The sequence below is a fragment of the Pongo abelii genome, chromosome 1 (assembly GCF_028885655.2).
Source record: "Pongo abelii isolate AG06213 chromosome 1, NHGRI_mPonAbe1-v2.0_pri, whole genome shotgun sequence".
NCBI lineage: Eukaryota > Metazoa > Chordata > Mammalia > Primates > Hominidae > Pongo > Pongo abelii.
This window is the reverse complement of record NC_071985.2, coordinates 1827526-1843285: the sequence shown is the minus strand read 5'-3', so window position 1 is coordinate 1843285 and position 15760 is coordinate 1827526. Positions and strand designations below refer to the sequence as shown.

The 15760-nt window shown below is 40.2% G+C and overlaps 2 pseudogenes; one reads left to right on the top strand and one right to left on the bottom strand.

Annotated features, from left to right (window-relative positions):
* Positions 1-3290: 3290 nt before the first annotated feature.
* On the bottom strand, positions 3291-12078 carry LOC129058121 (peroxisomal targeting signal 1 receptor-like; annotated as a pseudogene).
* Positions 6287-7261, top strand: PONPYGV1R-PS1802 (vomeronasal 1 receptor ponPygV1R-ps1802 pseudogene; annotated as a pseudogene).
* Positions 12079-15760: the final 3682 nt, after the last annotated feature.

Sequence of the window (15760 nt, the reverse complement as noted above, 5' to 3'; positions counted from 1 at the left end):
ATGTTCGATATTATATATTTTTTATTTCTTTTCATAGGATAAATTTAAAAGCACAGATGATGCACTCCACATGAACGCAAATCCTATTCATCCCTTTTTGTTGTTTGTAGGCTATTTATGATTTTCAACAAAGACTAAATCAAACCTCTGTGTCTGAAATAACCTCTTACGCTGAAAGCAAGTGACATAAAAATAGACCTGCTGAGAAAAATTTCTTCCTGCTGCAATTTAACGAAACAGCTGAATACAATTTGAAGCTATCCTTTGATTTTTTTTTTTTTTTTTTTTTTTTTTTTGAGATGGAGTCTCGCCGTGTCATCCAGGCTGGAGTGCAGTGGTGCCATCTTGGCTCACTGCAAGCTCCGCCTCCCGGGTTCACGCCGTTCTCCTGCCTCAGCCTCCCAAGTAGCTGGGACTACAGGTGCCCACCACCACGCCCGGCTAATTTTTTTGTATTTTTAGTAGAGATGGGGTTTCATCCTATTAGCCAGGATGGTCTCCATCTCCTGACCTCGTGATCAGCCCGCCTTGGCCTCCCAAAGTGATGGGATTACAGGCGTGAGCCACCGTGCCCAGCCCATCCTTTGATTTTTAACAAGGAAAGGTTGTTTTCCAAGACCTCAAATAGATCATGTGAGTGTTAGGGCTACTATATTGACTCAGAAGGTGGACCAGATCCTCTGTTTGGAGATGGAGTGGTGAGAGGGCCTGCACCAGCAGGTGAAGACCTTAGGTCCATAGGTGAGATTCATTCATCAGGTGTGGTGTTTTAGGGTCCTGATGTTTATGACAAAAGTTTTGTGTATATTACTAAAGGTAAATTGTAGAACATTACAAATAATCATATATAAACCAAAAATGTCGACTACAATTGTTATTATGCATTATTATTCTAAGTATTTTTACCACAATTAGAAGTAGTAGCAGTTGTTGCTGCTGCCACTGCTATTGTAGGAATGGGGATGAAAACATGGAATAAAGCTCGCTGCCTGGTCATTCTGCTGCTCCTACGGCTGCAGATTTGCTAGTTCTGTGCAGACTTTAGACTTCTGTTGTGAAGCTGTAACTTAAGAGACTTTCAGTGCTCTGCTGTGGCAGGAAAAAAGTTTGAGTCAAGACAGAACAACAATTCTGTGAATTTGAAGGTGGAGGGTAGGATGGTTCTGGGGCGCAGTTGAAGGGGAAGAAGTACACATCACTGAATGAAAGAGTGGAAGCCTATGGTGAATGGCAGGGTTTGGCCATGAGGCAAATCAGATTTGGATTTTACGGATGGTCACTCAGTGAAACTGACACACCTGCAAAGCGGGAAATGGTGGACGAATAAACAGGTGATGTGTTCCAGCAGCAGACAGGAGGGTCTTCTAAGAACACACCTGCTCCTTCACCCAGGACTTCTTCCTACAGCTCCAGCAGACATTCTCATGTAGAAAACCACAATGTGATTTCATCACATTCTGACACCACGTTCTGACTCCATGTTCTGACTGGTACAGTATCCTTTTCTCCATTCTCTTATCTTCCCCTTCCTCATTTCATTATTGCACATAAAGCATCTGGGGTGGGCACACAAGCATATTGCTGTTTTTGTTTGCTTGTTTGTACTAAATGACATGTGTTGATCAGCAGCCAAATGAGACGGGGCAGAAAAATACTGGCCCTGTGAAGACTGTTTCTCCACCAGTGGCTACTCACTCAGCTCTTATCTCTGTATTTCAGGACTTAAACAACAATAACAAAAAACCATAATACCCTTGCATAGATTGTTCAGCTGGTGAATTTCAATGTTTTTAATATAGCATTATAAAACCAAAAACAATTTCATAACTTTTTTATCTACATAGTCGTTACACATAGGGCAAATCTGTATATAGGACTATGAAATAGTCCTATATATATACGACTATGTATATAGGACTATGTATATAGGACTATATATATGTGTGTGTGTATATATATATAGAGACAGTCCTATATATAGTCCTATATATATAGCATATAACATATATATTACTATATATGTGTATATACATATGTATGTGTATATATATATACATATATACTATATATACTACATATATACTATATATTACTATATATATGCTATATATACACACACTATATATATACACACTGTGTGTATATATATATACATATACGCACTCTGTGTGTGTATATATACACGCACTGTGTGTGTGTGTATATAGGACACTGTGTATGTATATAGGACACTGTGTATATATATATAGGACTATATATATACATAGTATATATATATAGCACTATATATATACATAGTATATATATATAGCACTATATATATACATAGTATATATATATAGCACTATATATATACATAGTATATATATATATAGAGCATACTATATATGCTATATATATACACTATATATATATATAACCTATGTATATAGGACTAAATGACACTTGAAAGAAAAGAATGAATCTCAAATACTTTTCCCTTCAAATCCAGTGTCTGTTTAAATATACATTTTGCATATAATGAAAAAATACATAAAAATTAAAATGTAAGGTTTATCTCACTATCCAGTATATCAGTTGGACCAAAAATGAGGAAAAAGAGGCATCTGTCTGCAGGAAGTTCTAAATTCTCCTGGGACCCCCGAACCACTTGCGCCTCCCAAGCGGACCCCGTTCTTGGCCTGTTGCCAGTGGCAGTGCATCCTGGTGAGGCTTCCACGTCTTGGCCCAGGAGGTACAGGGAGGGTAGGAGGTTGTCTGTCTCACAGCCAGGCCAACATCCCTGACCCAGGACCCTCTGAAAGAAGATTCCCAAGGTCCCCGTCAGCTTTCAGAAGGGTTATGCCATTCTAGAGAAATTATAAATGTTCTTGGGGGTTGACCCATAGGTGAGCTGGGCATCCCTGTGCTCTTGGGAGCTGGAGCAGGCAGGAGGCCCATCCTCCTGGGCACAGCTGCCACAGAGGCAGACCCAGGCATCTCTGTACTCTGGAGAGCTCAGGAAGGTTCCCCCACCCCCACAGCCTCGGAAGTGCTTGCTCCCACTGTCTGGCTTCTCCAGACAGAGAAAAGGCTTTTCTCCAGAGAAAAGGGGAGTCTGGGCCCACGCACCTATCAACCCATCACCTACGTATTAAGCCCAGCATGCATTAGCCATCTCCTCTTTGACTTTAACGTGAAATTCTCATAATAATTTTATGTTATCAATGACCAGTCATAGGTTTTAAAATGCTGGCTGTTACTTGTGTATAATAACAATGACATTTTTATTAATAAAACAAAACACGGGATACTTTTATCATAAAGATTATATTCTTAAATGACCACAATGATCACTGTACAGTCATTTATAAAATGACACCATCTATCATAAACAACAATACAAATTATATATTGTAATATAGTTGAGGAGAGAGGTCTCAGCAAACCTTTTTTTTTTCAAAGAACACATTAATTGCATGTAAAATTGCTTGTGGATTTGTGTAAATGGCTTTTTCATTCCAGTACACTCCTCTTTTCTTCAGCGGTGTCGATTAAGCTCACAGACTTTATAATCAGTCTTTCGTTTCTTGTTCATTTAATGATAAATTTTTCCCATCATTATTCATAATTACGTAAATACCTGGGACTTACAATATTTAGAATAGTCTGAGGTGAAAGCCAACATGAGGATGAACTTGATCGATCTGCATTATCTGTTTCCTGAGAGGGCTCGGGAGCTTCACCCTCAGCCCCAGCCACCCATGGCTGTCACTTCTCATAGTGAGGGCTGAGATATGCATTTAGATTGATCAGTTTTTAATGTATCAGGTAGGACCCAACAGTCCTTTGCACTCTGACCCACCTACAGAAAAGCTCTCTGATTATGTTCTTCTATATTGTTTCTCCCAGGTCAGTACCATATTATGGTAAATCCTGTGATTCATAGTGAAGTTGCCAGATTCATCAAGTAAAAAATAGGACAGAAAATTAACTTTAAAATTTAAATAAACGACAAATGACTTTTGAGTGCACAAATATGTCTTTGACAATGGTCAGTAGTTAGATTCTGAGAGATAAATTTCCAAAAGGAATAATGAAAATAATATACTTTAGCTGTCAATTCTAATCCACAGTATTGTGATCCTTTCTTGTGTAGTCTCAACACCAGTGACCTCAAGAGACTTGTTGGAGAGAGACTCCATCTGATGATTCAGCAGATAAAGTATTTTTCAGCATGTGATCCTTATTTGTAGAGAGAAGGGTGTGAAATACATGGGATGAGCTAAATCTATCTTAGGGTAAGAGAATAAAACATCAGATTTCCTATTTTATCTCTTTCTGTTATACGGCTTCCATGTGTTTTATTAACAAATTTATATGGACATGTAGTTTATAAATAATTGCACATATATTAATAGTCCATGTCCAAGTATTCTTTTACTGGAGCTATAATCCCCAAAAGAGAGACCATTAAGCCCTTAAATCAACGATGTCCTGGCTCTTTTCCTGGTTTTATCATGACAGCAAAACCAAGTTGTGCTGAGGGTTAAGGTGCATGTTCATGGAACTGTCAGTTGTTTGGTTCTGGAAGTGTGTTCCTTTACTAAGATTTTGAAGATGTATTAACAATCATTTCAACATATGAGGTTGAAATGATTAGCTCATACATATGAGGTTGTTTTAGAGAAATTTTCTACCTTAGCTGTTAATTTCTGAGTAAGAGCCAAAAATACTAATTGTCACCATTTCTGCATGGAGATATCTACATCTAGCTAATCTATCACCTATAGCTCCATACCTGGGATGGTATTGTGATAAGTGACCTTTAAAATATAATTGGACAGCTGTCATCTCAGAAAAAAACTGAGCGGTGTGGAATGGTTTTCTAATTTTTTGTATCATTAAGTTGACTTGTTCTAATCACTGGATTAATTTGATAAAACAATTATGCCTGCACCTTGGCCATAACATTAGAGAGTAATTTCAAAATTGCTCAGTGAAATTATGCCAGGTGTTCTGATATTACAGATATCCTAATAAAACTAGAGGGAAATTACCTTTACTATTGGAGAAATAAGTTTTCAAAGCAAAAGAGGAGATCTCTGTATTAAGTGGAATCTCAAGAAAAGGATCAACATTTGATCATTTTGATGCAACTTTATGGTTGTCACAAAGTGATTACAACTAGTGTTATTCTCTTGACAATTCAGAGCTGGACATTGGGGATCCTCTGTTGAGATGTAGATAATTTATTTTTGAGATGGAAACTAAACTGTAAGAGAGCCAGAGCTATTTTTATGTGATACAGCTAATAGGGTTTGGTAAGCACAATAATGCCCTCCAAAGGTGTCCATGTTCTAATTCTCAGATACAGCAAATATACATTCCATGGCAATGGGTATGAGAAGTTGCACATGGGATCAAAATTGCTAATTTGTTGGTGAAAAATAAGGATACTATCCTAAATTACTATGGTAGGTTCAAATGTCTAATCACAAAGGTTCAAAATGTGAGAGACGAAGAATTAAAAGCGTTGAAAGGTCGGCATGTCAGAAAGACAACTAGATATTATTTTTTCAACTGTTTTGGTGATTCTTTCCCTATTAGCATAAATTTTATTCAGTTCCACTGTGCACATATGATTGGGTAATTTTATATATTTGTAGCATCAATGTGCTAAATATAAAATAAGAATGCAGAACAAAGATACGATTTCTAAAGAGGGATGCCCAGGTACCATGGGTATCTATACCCAGGAATAGATAGTGTGCATCTCATAAGGGGAAGACCGTGAATGTGTTGGTATTTCACATATTAATTGGTGTAGAAAATGATGCAGAGGCTGGATTATCAAGAATTTATATGAGATAGAGCTTATCAAGATTAAGAGGATAAAACAATAAAAGTGATTTGTGATAATTTTGACTAATGCAGAATTAATAATGATGAAGTGAGTTTTTTCGGGTTTTTCTGATGTACAAAGCCAATTTCTGGCCAGGTGAAGTAGCTCACACCTGTAATTCTAGTGCTTTGAGAGGCCAAGGCAGGAGAATCACTTTAGGCCAAGAGTTCAAGACAAGCCTGGCAGCATAGCGAGACTCCATCCCCACTACAAATTTTTTAACAATTAGCTGCACCTGGAATCCTAGCTGTTTGGGAGACGGAGGCAGGCGGCCACTTGAGCCCAGGGGGCCCAGAATGCACTTCAGCCTGGGTGACAGAGCAAGACCCTGTCTTGAAAAAGAAAAAAAGGTAAAATGTGAAAAATACATAAAGTTCATTATTAAGAACACAATTTTGGCTTATGTAATTACTAAAAAATACTTTCTATTTTCAAGCTGACATTGCAGTCCCAGTCAACACCTTTCTCCTTTTCTTCTTCATCTTCACACTCCTGGATCACAGGCTGAAGCACACAGACCTGATCACCTGTCACTTGACTTTTGTTCAGTCAATGATGCACCCCACTGTAGTGGATTTTTTTCTCTTTAGACGGTGTTTGAGTCACTGAATTTTTGGAAGAACTTCAAATGTCAAGCATTATTCTCCATGAACAGGGTGATGAGGGGTCTGGCCATCACCACCACCTGCCTCCTGAGCATGCTCCAGGCCATCACCATCAGCCCTAGCATCTTGTGGTAGGTGAGACTTAAAAACATAAATTATCTTCCAGTAGTAGCACGATCATCTGCACTGTAGCTTATTTCAATGTGACCCAGACCAATTCAATTTACCGAGTGTCAGTGACTTCTGCTCACTTTCTCCAACGAGCTCCATCTTCAGGGGACTGATTTTTATTCTAATGTAATTTCAGAATATTTTCTTTGTAGGAATCATGCTGCTCTCCAGTACGTACACGGTCATTCTCTTGTTCAGGCATGAGAGGTGATACTGGAGGCTTTGCAACATCAGCCGCTCCCCAAGAGCCTCCCCAGAGAAAAGGGCCACGCAGACCAGCCTGTGTCTTCTGGTGAGTTGCTCTGTGGTCACGTACTCAGTGGACATTATTACTTCATCCTCCTTAACCATGTGGTGGGTTCATGGCCCAGTCATCCCGGATGTCCAGATGCCTGTGATGCCTGTGGTCACTCTCTGTGCCACTGTCTGTCCTTTGGTACAAATCAGTCCTGACAGAAGAATCATCAATATTCTAAAAAATATTCTATCAAAGTGCCACCCATTTTTAACAAGGTTGTACTGGGACAAAAATCTTCTGAAGAGAAATAGATTTTTCTGCCACCAGTTAAACTATGCAAATAGCACAGGATTTGTTAACTGACTTAAATGCAATGAATTAAATAGCAATGTCATTATATCTAAATAGTTGCTTGATGCTGCCAAAGTCTAATTTCTTTAGTTCAATGTCCATCAGGGTTTGATATTTCCAAATCAAGTCTCTTAGACTTTCTTTTATTTTGAGATGGAGTCTCGCTCTGTTGCCCGGGCTGGAGTGCAGCGGCATGATCTCGGCTCACTGCAACCTCCGCCTCCTGGGTTCAAGCGATTCTCCTACTTCAGCCTCCCGAGTAGCTGGGATTACAAGCACGCACCACCACGCCTGGCTAATTTTTGTATTTTTAGTAGAGACGGGTTTCACTATGTTGGCCAGGCTGGTCTCCATCTCCTGACCTCGTGATCCACCCACCTTGGCCTCCCAAAGTGCTGGGATTACAAGTGTGAGCCACCGTGTCCAGCCACACTTTCATTTTTAATCTTATACATGAAATATTATTTTTTCTTCTTGAAGTACACTTTTAAAAAGCTCCTATTGGTAAACAAATCACTCAGGGTTTTAAAAATATATTTTAATTTACCCTTTTTTGTTAAAGGTATTTTAGCCTAGTATCTACTTCTAGGTTTAATAAATACTTTCTCTTAGCTCCATCCCTATTTATGTTTTGGGTTTTATAAAAGCTGTAGAAATTTTGCTCTCATCTTTACCACTTACCTCTTTCTCACACTGATTTTGAGTATTTTTCTTCTCTTTGGTGTTATCCAGCTTATTTCTTTTAAATAATTTTTTTTTTCACTTTTTGACACACTGCCTTTCTGAATTCAAGGATTTATGTCTGGTTTTCAGTTTAGAAACTTACAAACCACCAACTCTTAAAGGCATTATTCGAATTTTTTTTGTTTTTTTTGGAGATGGAGTTTTGCTCGTTGCCCAAGCTGGAGTACAGTGGCGCAATCTTGGCTCACCGCGACCTCCACCTCCCGGGTTCAAGCAATTCTGCCTCAGCCTCCCGAGTAGCTGGGATTACAGGCATGCGCCACCACACCTGGCTAATTTTGTATGTTTTAGTAGAGACGGGGTTTCTTCATGTTGATCAGGCTGGTCTCGAACTCCCGACCTCAGGTGATCCGCCCGCCTTGGCCTCTCAAAGTGCTGGGATTACAGGCGTGAGCCACTGCGCCCAGCCTCAAATTCTTTTAATATATCCCATAAAAAAAGAGATTTGTCCTATTCCTTCTCATTCTAGCATTCTAGTCTTCATAGATATATGTATTTGTTTTATGTTTTTCTTTTTTTGAGATGGAGTCTCGGAGTGTTGCCTGGGCTGGAGTATAATGGTGCCATCTTGGCTCACTACAACCTCCGCCTCACAGGTTCAAGCGATTCTTCTGCCTCAGCCTCTGGAGTAGCTGGGATTACAGGTGCCTATCACCATACCCAGCTAATTTTTTGTATTTTTAGTAGAGACAGGGTTTCACTATGATGGCCAGGCTGGTCTTGATCTCCTGACCTCATGATCTGCCCACCTCAGCCTCCAAAAGTTCTGGGATTACAGGTATGAGCCACCGGGCCTGGCTGTTTTCTTTTCTTTTCATTTTTTTTTTTTTTAAACAAATATTTTAGTCTTATTTGTAAATCATTTACACATATTCACAAGAAGAAAAATAAATTTCAGAATGGAATCTTGGGACCATGGTAGTTAAAAATATATATATATATGTATATGTATATATATATATATATCTGATCATTAGCCACTGAAGACAAGGCAAGAGGCTTAGCAGTCATTTCTGGGGGTTAGTGTATCTCCCCATGCAAGGGACAACTGAGAAGAATCCAAGCTGCTCCCTCATCTTCCCTCAATTTTCACCTTCTGGAGACAATATGGGGGAAGGGGATTTTCCAGTGCTGTCCCCTAGAAACATTTCAAGAGGTACAGCCAAGGCTTATGGTAACACTGAACCTGCTCTTTGCTAGAAATTTGGCAAGATTGCAACCTCTGAACCAACCTACTAGAAGAGTTAGCCCAATTCCTATTCACAGATACCTCTAAGAGGAGGAGGGATTGCTGTACTCATCACACCCACTTCCCACTTGCTCTGTTCTCCCACCAAGGCCCCAGAACAGAGCTCTTGATCTCATCTGATCTAGTCCCTCCCTGCTCTCACCCAGCCTCATTTCACAAGTGAACCTTCCTCCCACCCCACACTCACTCTGTAACTGTTGGCCCTGGCAGCTCCTGAGGACTGCTGATATGATGACACAGCATTTTTGCATCAGTATCGTGCTCACAGGGAATCGGAGCTCAGCCAGGAGAGGTCCAAGAATGACGGAACTATGAGCACCCCTACCAAAACTCAGCTCTGCAGAGCCAAATAAACAATTCAATCCACCAGGCCAACTCCTAACATCCCATCCCAGGCAGTCATCATTGGAGGCGCAGATGAACCTGCTATCATTGGAGGTGCACAGCAGATGAACCTCCTATCATTAGAGGTGCACAGCAGATGAACCTCCTGTCATTAGCGGCGCACAGCAGATGAACCTCCTGTCATTAGAGGCTCACAGCAGATGAACCTCCTGTCATTAGAGGCGCACAGCAGATGAACCTCCTGTCATTAGAGGCGCACAGCAGATGAACTTCCTGTCATTAGAGGTGCACAGCAGATGAAACTCCTGTCATTAGAGGTGCACAGCAGATGAACTTCCTGTCATTAGAGGCGCACAGCAGATGAACCTCCTACTTGCACTGAACTATTACCAATTCCCAGTAACAGTGGGGGAAAGGACAGACATGGCAAATGTGGTAGACCCTATCAGAAATGGCAGCTGATGACAACAGTTAGCCTAGATCATTGGGTCCTACCCAAAAAGCATCCTCAAGAACGGGCATGATAAACAGAGAGCTCTGTAGCTGGATGTGCAGCCCTTGAATTACTAAGGGACTCAGAGAAAACAAGCCTTGTTTTCCTACGACTATCTAGGAACTGGAACACGGACTACCCACCCCTATCTTGAGGCAGCTTCTGAAAGGCCTTACCGCTGATGGTCATCAGCCCATCAGCTTGGTAGGTGCAATTGGGGAGAGGGACTCACATCACATCCAGAGTGGGGACCCATCTAGGCGGACACCACAGGGCAGCCCATCCCACTGTCACTGGGGCAGGCCAAACATGGTTAGGAGGGTGGACAGATCCCAGGCATCAGCCGCCCCACAGGCATCGCTCTGGCCTAACACAGACAATGTGAAACGTTAGGTGCTCCAAGTGTTCTCCGACATGGCACTCCTTCACCCCGAGGGCCCCGGCTTTTCTTCCACACGTTCAGGGCCTCCAGAAAGTGCTCCGCAGCCTCCCGGTGAGCCCCAAGGTTGATGCAGCTGATGCCCAGGTTATAGCGGGACTGGATATAGCCAGGCTGGAGCTCAAGGGCCTGGCGGTATGCAGTTACTGCTTCTTCACTCTGGTTTTCATTCCACAGCAAATAGTCATTGGGACGAACACTGAGGGTAGCTGTGAAGCAGTTCGTGGCCTCGTCGGACTCTCCACTCAGGTTGAAAAGGATGTGCAAGCCACACTGCACCTCGGGGTCAGTGGATGTAGGGTCCAGTTGCACAGTTGCTAGGAAGAGCTCTTTCATTTCAAGAAACAGGGAATCAGACATCAGAGATCCCAACATACACTTGCTGGCGCCCACTGCTGCCCCGCCAGCCCCTTCTTCAACAGGTGTCACCAGATAGGCACAGGCTGGTGTGTGGCAGGGTTTCACAGGCCTGTCACCGCAGGGGCTCATTGGTAAAGCTTGCAGCCGGCGCCATCAGTGCTGTTGGTTATCTGGCTTTAGCTCCAGACACCTCTGCAATGCTCTGATGGCTCACAGTTCTTGTTCATTCTCTGCCTGGGAGGTACCCAGATACAGCCAAGCTTCCATGTGCTTAGGATCCTGCTGCATAGCTGCCTCAAAAAGCAGCACAGCATTTGGGAGGGCCCTCTCCTGAAGTCACTGCAGCCCTTCTTTGAAAGGCTGAGGGTGATCACGCAGGGGGTTCTCCTCCTCCAACTGGTACCCCTTATCATAGGAAGCTGATGCGAGGTCATCATAGCCAGAAAGCCAGGGGTGAGTGTCAGCATCCCGTTTTGCCATCTCCTCCAACTCTGTCTGCAACTCTGCAGCTGACTTGGCGCGTTTAGACTCCCTATCAACGGCAGCTGTGTTTACTGGTCTTGTGAATGGTCAACCCAGGCATCTGATGTACACTCAGAATTAGCCAATTTGGGGTCATCTCCTTTGGCCACAAAGTCACTGGTCATGTGCTGCAGATCCTCCTCAGGATGACATTCGTCGTCCAACGATCGGTGGCTGCTGCTTTCTTAGGCTGTCCCAACCACAGCTTCTCCCGATTGCTCCAAATATTCCTCAGCCCAGAGGGTGGGGGAAACGGCCAAGGGGTTTGTAACTTCAGAAATGAATGATTGGGACCAGTCTATCTCATTATAATCCTGAATTACATCCACAGCATCTCCAGCTGCAAGACAGTCTGGGCCCAGTTCTCAGACAAGGCCAAGTCGACCACACCAGGGGCTCTCTGGGGAGCCTGGAGGAAGTTTGACTGTTCAATCTGCTGCATCTCAGCCAGGAGTTCATCCATCTTGAAGGTCTGAGGGGCAGGGGATACAAGGTGTACACTGTGGTCCTGCAGGAATTCACCCACCAACTCATCTTCAGAAGCTACTTCCAAAGCCTTGGAGACTGCCTTAGAGGCTGGGGCTCTGGGGGGGCCAGGGGCCAGGCCTTAGTCCCTTCTGCTGGGGTCGGCGGGTGTTTTCTCTTTTTACTGTTTTAACTACATTAATCATGCTCAGTATTTCGGTTCACTAATCTCATCAGCTGAGACTAATTTAATATTTCACCCGTATGTTGTGTATTAAGTAGGTTGATTCTATTTCCAGCTGTTTGTATTTGGCTCTTTTTCAAATATGGCTTGTCAAGCTTGTAGTCTTTTGCTCTTTAACAGTTTTTTTTTCCTATTTTTCTCATTGTGTTGACTTAAACATTTAAAAAATAAGTCCTATAACCGTGTGTAACATAAGTTTTAATTTTCTTTTCACTTATGGGAGATACTACATTTGAGACATCTGCAGTTTATGTCTTTGTTTTTTAAATTTCCTTTATGGCAAGTTGGGCTACCCACATGGATTTGTCAACTCTGATCACCCATATCTAAGAGAAGCACTTACTTCTCAGTTGATTATTTTCCTAAATGGTTTCTGTGGTTTGCTTCTCTAGTTGGAAAATTATCATATTTCACTTTCACTTTCAACAATATACAGTCGTTTAAAATTCTTGTAACTTTCTGAGAATTTTACCTTTCTACATTTAAAATGTGTAGAATCTATAGTAGTTTTCCAACAAGCACAAATGTCAACAGTGTACACATGAAACACATTTTACACAATTTTTTTTCATAACAGACAAGAAATCTCAAGTTACTTTATTTAGAACATATCCGTTCCTCAACATACTGTAAAGTAATAATAATTTGTAGAGTTTAATACTAGGGAACTGATTTTACATTTTGCACTAATTTCTGAAATAAACGTACTCTACTTCAGAGAACAGTACCTATATATGGCCAAAACTACTGATTTTCTACACCACTGAGAAAATATTGGCAGAATTGGCTGGGCGCAGTGGCTCACGCCTGTATTCCCAGAACTTTGGGAGGCTGAGGCGGAAAAATCACGAGGTCAGGAGATCGAGACCATCCCGGCTAGTATGGTGAAACCCTGCCTCTACTAAAAATACAAAAAATTAGCCGGGCATGGTGGCGGGCACCTGTAGTCCCAGCTACTTGGGAGGCTGAGGCAGGAGAATGGCGTGAACCCAGGAGGAGGAGCTTGCAGTGAGCGGAGATCGCGCCACTGCACTCCAGCCTGGGCGACAGAGCAAGACTCTGTCTCAAAAAAAAAAAAAAAAAAAAGAAAAAAAGAAAATATTGGCAGAATTATTTACCTGAATTCAGATTTTTGGCTTCAATCACCATGCTTCCTCATTAGCACTTCCATGAATCCATGAAAAGAATCTGTTTGAGTCTTCCATTTGAACCACAAATTAAAAAATTTCAGTGCAGTTTTCATGTGGTGAGATAGTACTTGCTGGTAACATTTTAGTCAATAATTTCTATTGTTATTTACAATGTTCAGAAAATATGACCTGCTGGGTTTCTGGGGTAATAAATTCAATAACGTATTTTAGGCCTAAAACTTTACCACCTAAAATACTTATATCTAATATTTGAAAATAATGGGCATCCTTTGTTTACTGGCAAAAATAGCTGCCATTTATTCCTATGCCTAATTAGTATAACTTCCTAACAAAGTTAACATTTTTTATGTTCATTTAGTTGTGGGACACCAAAAGCTAATTTCCATAATGATCTTAATGTTACCTAATATGAATGAAAATGTGACAGAGGCTAGGAGATGGGGTGAATAAAAAGAGGGGAAATGTTCTTCAAAGTGTACCAAGTTTCAATTAGGAGAAATAAGATTTAGTGATCAATTGCACAGAATGGTGACTATAATAAATAATGTGTATTTCAAAACTGCTATAAAGACTATTTTCAATGTTTTCACCACAAAAACTATATAAGGTTATAGACATTAACTTGATTTAATAATTTTACAATATAAACATATATCAAAATATTACACTGTAGACAGATATATACAACTATTATTTTTCAATTAAAAATACAATTTTTTTAAAATTTAATTTTTCTTTTTCAATGAATCTTTGATTTCTTCACTTTAAACTCTTAGGTAGTAAGCATACAAAAATGTTTAATGGCTTAGAATAGTACCTAACACATTATATGAGCCAAATACTAACTACTCCTCCAAACTATCTTTTTTCATAGCATTCTTCAAATGCAAGATTATTCTGTATATCTTATTAAAATTTATTTTTCTGTCTTATCTAAATATTGATAAAAATAGAAGGTAGGCCATTTGCCTGCTTCATACATTCCAAAATCAAAGGGCAGTTTTACTAATTATTTTTACATTCAGTAACTCATTTGTCTCACACAGTAAACACAAATATTATGTAACAGAACTATATTCATATTCTTCATCCTAAAAATGGAGAAAATTTTGAGTTATTTATTGATTGTAGTACAGGACTCATTCTCTATTTTTTCAAATTATTCCATGTCAAGTGCCCAAAATATTGTTCATGACATACTATGAAATAAAAAATACTGATAGAAATGGATTACAAAAGTAAACTGAAAGAACATCCTATGAATTGTTTCATTATATATAATAGAATATACTTATATCCATATAACAAAAAAATTAAATCTTTTTAGATAGAATAGCTGTTATAAACTGCTTAAGTTGTACATTTCATCAACACTTAATGAAAAACATCAATTTCTTACAAAAACTTCAAGCAGTAGAAGAGGTAACATTTCTTAATCCATCTATTAGCCAGTAATACCATAATACCCAAATGAGACAAAAGAATCACAAGATGACTATGAAATAACATCCTATTTAGACACAGAAATTCTCAGAAATATTAAAAAAAAAGAATACAAAAAGGTATAAGAATGATTACATACCATGACTAAGCAGGGTATTTTCACAATGCAATGTTGGTTTAATATGATACAATATTACTTGAATAAAGTAAAAATGTAATAATTTAAATAGAAAAAGTTTGATAAATTCAACACCTATGAATGATAGAACACCAAGAAAACTATTAGAAGAAAACTTCTGAGACCTGCTAAAAGGCCTCTATGAAAAACCAAAATTGGCCAGGCGCAGTGGCTCACACCTGTAACCCAGAACTTTGGGAGGCTGAGGTGGAAAGACTGCATAAAGCCAGGAGTTCAAGACCATTCTGGACAATATAGGGAGACCCTATCTTTACAAAATATTTTTTTAAAAAAATTATCTGGGCATGGTGGTGTATGCCTGTTGTCCCAACTACTCAGGCAGTTAATTAAGGTGGGAGGATCACTTGAGCTTAAGAGGTTGAAGCTGCAGTGAGCCAAGATGAAAAACTCCACACCAAAAGGTAATATACTTAATGGTGAATGACTAGGGGCTTTATCTGCTAGTTTGAAAACAGGACGAGAATTTCTACTTTTACCACTATTCACCATTGTACTGGAGGTATGAGCCAGAAAATTATACTAGAAAAATCAATACAATTCTCCAGATTAGAAAAAAAGTGGAATAGTCTTTTATTGCCATAATGTTGTATTTTAAAAGTATAAGAAATTCATTAAAAACCTACTTGAGGCTGGGTGTGGTGGCTCATGCCTGTAATCCCAGCACTTTGGGAGGCTGAGGCGGGCGGATCACAAGGTCAGGAGATCGAGACCATCCTGGCTAATATGGTGAAACCCTGTCTCTAATAAAAATACAAAAAATTAGCCGAGCATGGTGGCAGGCGCCTGTAGTCCCAGCTACTCAGGAGGCTGAGGCAGGAGAATGGCATGAACTCAGGAGGCAGAGCTTGCAGTGAGCC